Here is a 5,371-nt window from a genome sequence, read left to right on the forward strand (position 1 = left end):
GGAATTAATGGCCGAGAGTTGCTTTTCTCCTCCTGAAATGCCAGTTCCTGTTAGAGTCTCTGTTCTCCTGGTGACTCTTCCAGGAGGACAGTATTAACTCTTTATTTCACCTCTGTCCCCAGAAAACCAACAAAACATAACAACGAAATATCTTTCTTATTGAACCTCTCACTTTCCCCATCTTTTTAGAGCTGTCATCCTCCGCCCCTTACCACTCTTCACAGAAAGGATCTGCTGCGAGACCAGGGGTGTTGACTGCTGCGAGAACCAAGGTGAGGTCCCGTGTGCTACCACCTGCAAGCAGTAGGCTCAGTGCTCCGCGGTGCTGGGTCATAAGGACGATTTGCGTCAGCTGACAGTTGGTTATCTATCAGTTGTCCTGCAACTTCTCTGTCTTCCCTTTCCAGTTAAAACATTCCATTAACACCTCAACTGAGAATTTCCTCAGGAGAGTCGTAGCTTTCATGCTGATCCAGGAGCCTGCATGTTTCCTCCCTCATTAGACTGTTGCCTTAAATGACAGTAAGAGAAATAGATGGAACACCAAAACCTCCCAACCTCTCCGCGTTACTGGCCGAAAGGCGGCATTCAGGAACCACCTCAATCAACCATGCGTTAAAAAAGCGCTTCAAAGAAACATCAGTCAGCTGTGCAGCTATTTAGCCACATTACTGAAATTACTACTAGCAGAGCTATTTGGTTTTTATAGTTATTTAAACCAAGGCTAAAAAGGTATGGTAGTTCTACCCCTTCTGTGCCCACTGAGGAGGCAGCTTTCTCTTTTAGAAGTGACACTGTGCAATTCAGTTCACTCTAGACAAATTTGAATTTAATTTGAAGGATAATTTTATTTCTAAATAAAAAGAGCAATAACCCTTTTAATGCAAAGTATTTTCTCTTCTCTGCAGCTTGTGGGTACCTTACAACTGGGGGCTCGTTGGACTCTTAAAATAGCCAGTCTTTTTTTTTTTTTTTTCAATCATTTCTNAAAATAACTTTTTATGAATATTTAAGAGTCCTTGTTCAGCACAGCATTCTATAGGCTTGTTTGTCTTCTGTAAAATTCAAAATAATCCCAGGAATGTTGCTAGGATTAGAATGCCTATATAGAGCCAATACTAGGCATGACAACTATTTCTAAATATTTGACCCCCCCCCCCATGATATCTCCCTCTTTGTCTGGTAGTGTCTGTTCCATTGAAGCTAGATGAAAAAAAGAATTCATTTATTCAACAAATACTTACTGAGCAATTTCTGTGTGCCAGGCGCTCTGTTCAGTGTTGCAAATAAGGCAGTGTACAAAACAAAATCCCTCCTTTCAGAAATGGAGCTTTTAAGAAGCTCCCAAATTTCCTCAGCGGACATATGTTCAAAGGGAGGCAGAGAACTTTATTCACCATCACCCCCCTTCAAGATGCAGGCAGACACAAGATGCAAAGGAGAGAGCAGGAACCTGATTTGGAAAATAAGATAAAGCAATCTTATGTTCTAGTTTACCCACTGCAGAAATACAGAAGCCTATTAAAACAATACGCATATGCAAAAAGGTGCCAAGTTGATATGACCTGGACGTAGAAAAGACAGAAGGGTTACTTTTCAAGGGTGTCCTTTTATATATTTTTTTCAGGTTCACAGATCCTACCCCAACTCTGCCCCCACTACCCTCTCCCAGCCTCTGTTATCCTTCCTGAGTTTCTCTATACACAGACCATGTGAATACGGATTCATATTTGCCCTTTTCATAAAGTAAAAGATAGTAAACTGTACTGCTGTACAATGTATGTTTTTCTCCTAATATATGTGGAGGGTTTAACAAATCAGTACTAAAAGAGCTTCCTCGTTCCCCCCCCCCCCACCAGTTACCGAGTAGTCCATTGTATGGATGTACCACAATTTAAATAGTGACCTATTGATGGACATTTGGGTTGTGGCCAGTCCTTTGCTCTTAAACAATGCCACAAAAATAACTTTGTACATAGGTTATTCTGCATGTACACAGAATATATACGTATACATATATTATTCCAGAGCGTATAATTTGCAGAGCAGAATTGCAGGTCATAAGGTGTATGTATAATTTCCATAAGATATCTCATCAGATTGCCTGCCAGAGGGAGGTTTTCTTATTCACATCCCCACTAGAAACTTGTGAAGGGTACCTGTTATGTGGGTCTGGATTTTATGGCCAATCTGGTAGGCTAAATGGTTTCTGAGAGTAGTTTCAATTTAGGAACACTATTTGTTCAGAACTTTCAGTGGTATTTTGCAAAAGAAGATGCTCAGAAAAGTAAATAGGACTAGATGTCAGCTTTTTGTTAATTGTGCAAAAGGCTGTCTTAAATCTTCTGTTATGTAATTTGAGATTACAGTTGTCCACATTAAAAATGCTATATTTTAAGTACAGAAAGTATATAGGATAAGACTGCTTCTCAGGCTCACGATGTACCTAGGTGACCTGCCAGGAGTAAGACCTCTCTCCTATAATTTGGTCTTTTATTACTAATTGAAATCGGATGGAGAGACTTCTCTCCCTAGGAAGACCTGCTTGCAACCTTGGCCCTTGACTGGTATCTAGCAACAGATCTGGGGAGGGTTCCCGCCATTCCCTCCTTAGCGTGGATCACTGTGCCTACAGTACAGTTTCTGTTGAACACCTGCTTGCATTCCAGGAGTGGGGAATTTGGGTACATGCCCAACAGCAAGTTTCTCTGTGACCAACCCCAGGAAAAACCTCAGACACTGAGTCACTAATGAGCTTCCCTGGTAGATAATATTTCACAGGTGTTGTCACAACTCAGTACCAGGAAATTAAGCACAACCTGTGTGATACCATTAGAAGAGGACCCTTGGAAGCTTACTGCCGAAGCTTACTCCCTATCACCTGTGGACTTTATCCCCTGTGCCTTTTCCCTTTGCTGACTTTGTATCTTCTTGCTGTAACAAATCATGGCCATGAGCAGAACTATAGGCGGGGTCCTGGGAGTCCTCCTAGTGAATCACTGAACTGGAAGTGGTCTGGGACTACAGCTCAATCATCTCTGCCAAGATTTTAATACTCTGAGATGTTCATGGTGAGTGACACAAATATTGTTAGCATGCAGTTAATCGACCTGTGGCATTATATCTTGACTCGGAGTCTGTGTTCTTTTGTAAAATGTATAATTCCTCAGATTTCTGAACAGTGATTTAACATTTACATCTAACAAACGGAGGCAGCAAAAAGGCGGCTGGATATCAAAGGGTTTGACATTTAATGGTGAATCCACAACTGGTTCTTTGGTCTTCCCAATGTCTGTATTTAGGCTTAAATGCCTTTTGCTTTAGTTTTCTATAATTTGATTATTAGATATATAGACTTACTCAAATTCCTTTGGACTCAAGGCCATAGACGTGTAGTCAGGCAGTGTAATTTCTAACTATGCTCTGATTCTGAAGCTTATCTGCAAATAGTCCTGGAAACTTCGCTTAGGACAAATAGACATAAGGCCCAAAGATGGAAATAAAGTCTTTGTCCAAATAGACTTAAGGCCCAAAGACGGAAATAAAGCTTATTTTTGACTAATCATATAACTTTAACATCCCACTTTAAATTTTAAATATTCAAGGGGAAAACTGGTAAGTGTTAAGCAGAAAGATATATGGTATTTGTGTAAACTACTTTTTAAAAAAATAGATGTCTTCTAAAGAAAAGTGTTTATAATGTTTAAAAATATTAAATGTAGTCTAAAGCAGTGGTTCTTATCGCTTGCAGCTGGTTGACTAGCATATGTTTCATGACACTGACTAGACCGAATGACATTGTGGCAGCTGCTGTTCTTGTCCACGTATAGTGCCCCATTCCATTTACACAGCAACTGTATGAGGTAGCTACTTTAAGTCTACTCGGAGACATGGAGGGTTTAAGGACTTGCCCAAAGTTAAGTACTGGGTAGAACGTGATAGAATTTGAGTTTGAATTTGAGTCCTCTCCACAGGCTGAGGGCTTAGCCACTCTGCTTTCCAGGCCACATGGTAACATCTCACTGGCTCTACCAGAAATAGGTTACATGAAGAATCTCATACGTTCACCCTTGGGTAGAGGGTTGACCTCATCATTTGCTACTGAGTGGAAGAAATGCTCATCTCCTTGGTTTCTAAGTGTCAGGAATTATAAGTGGGATCCTTATAAAATATAAAACTGAGCATGTCGCTCCCTGATTTCATCATCCTGGGGCAAAATCCAAATATCATAAAAAGGTCTTATCAGGTTCTTCAGGAGCCTGCTTCTCTCCATTTCAGCCACGCTGAGTTTCCTTCCATTCCCATACATATTAACCACATTCTCCTTTGTTCCTTAAGGCCTTTGCACATACTGTTTCTTTGCCTTAAATAAGCCCACCCCACCTTGCCTGATTTCTCATCACTTTTCAGATCTGAGTTGAGAGGCCCTTTCTTCCAGGAAGCCTTATTGGATCTTCCCGGACTAAACGGTATGCCTTTGCAATGTGTTCCTAGAGTCTTTTCCCTGTGTTAGTTACTTGTTTCTCTGACTGCAAGCTCTGTGAAGGCAGGGACAAGGTCTGTCTGGTTTACCTGATGATAAGGAAAGTTGCTTTGTGACTGAAACTTGCATGAAGCAGATGGTCAGCAATGAATTCAAGAGCTTAAATCCTAAGATTTCTGCTGGCAATTTCCCAAGCATAGCTCCATTTTGGGAATCTGAAGATCAGAGCTTACTATCTATCCCTGGTTATATGCACAAGCCCAAACATGTAGACTCCAGCAGGTTTACTTATCAACTACCAACCTCAAATTGGGCAAACCTGCTACAGGCATGGTTAAGGACTTAAAAATACTTTGGAGAGCAATTTACCCCCCTATTGCTTGCCAGGAGTAATTGTAGCCAATTAGCCAGTTCTAGATAATGAGAGCATCTTTTTCTTAAGTCTGCTATGGAGTTTGTCTGGCAGCCTTCAAGAAGTTTTTAGATATGGAAAGATTTTTTTCTCCTAAAATACGCCTTTCAAAAAAATTTTTGGAGAAAATAAAGTTTTAACATATGTTTAAGATGAAAATCTTTGCCAAGTACATTTATATATCCCTTTTATACCTGTCAAGAGCAAAATAAAGTTTATATCCTGTATTAGATTTTAATAGTACTTATAGATATCAGGCATACTGGAACCCCTTTGTTAGGATGAATATTAGTGCAGGGAAGAAAAAAGAAAATTTCCTAAATTACATTTGTATCCTTCAGTCCATAAGCAATATGTCCGTAAGTCCAATAAATTTAGGATTTGAGACTTTCCCACCAAGATGAGAGGTGCCATTTAGGTACATTTAGGGCTTGCCACTTTCTGTGTCCATAAGCAGGCATGAAAAGGACCAACCC

General features: G+C 40.3%; 1 protein-coding gene across 1 annotated transcript in view; it reads left to right on the forward strand.

Moving 5' to 3' along the window:
- The first annotated feature begins 250 nt into the window (after window positions 1-250).
- SGMS2 (sphingomyelin synthase 2) overlaps window positions 251-5,371 on the forward strand; it is a 52,111-nt gene continuing 46,990 nt past the window's right edge. Inside the window, exon 1 of the mRNA XM_077778475.1 lies at window positions 251-272. The gene's annotated coding sequence lies outside the window, so the exon portion shown is untranslated. The remainder of the gene's footprint in view (window positions 273-5,371) is intronic.

This window comes from Crocuta crocuta, unplaced genomic scaffold, assembly GCF_008692635.1.
Source record: "Crocuta crocuta isolate KB4526 unplaced genomic scaffold, BGI_CrCroc_1.0 scaffold587, whole genome shotgun sequence".
Classification (NCBI taxonomy): domain Eukaryota; kingdom Metazoa; phylum Chordata; class Mammalia; order Carnivora; family Hyaenidae; genus Crocuta; species Crocuta crocuta.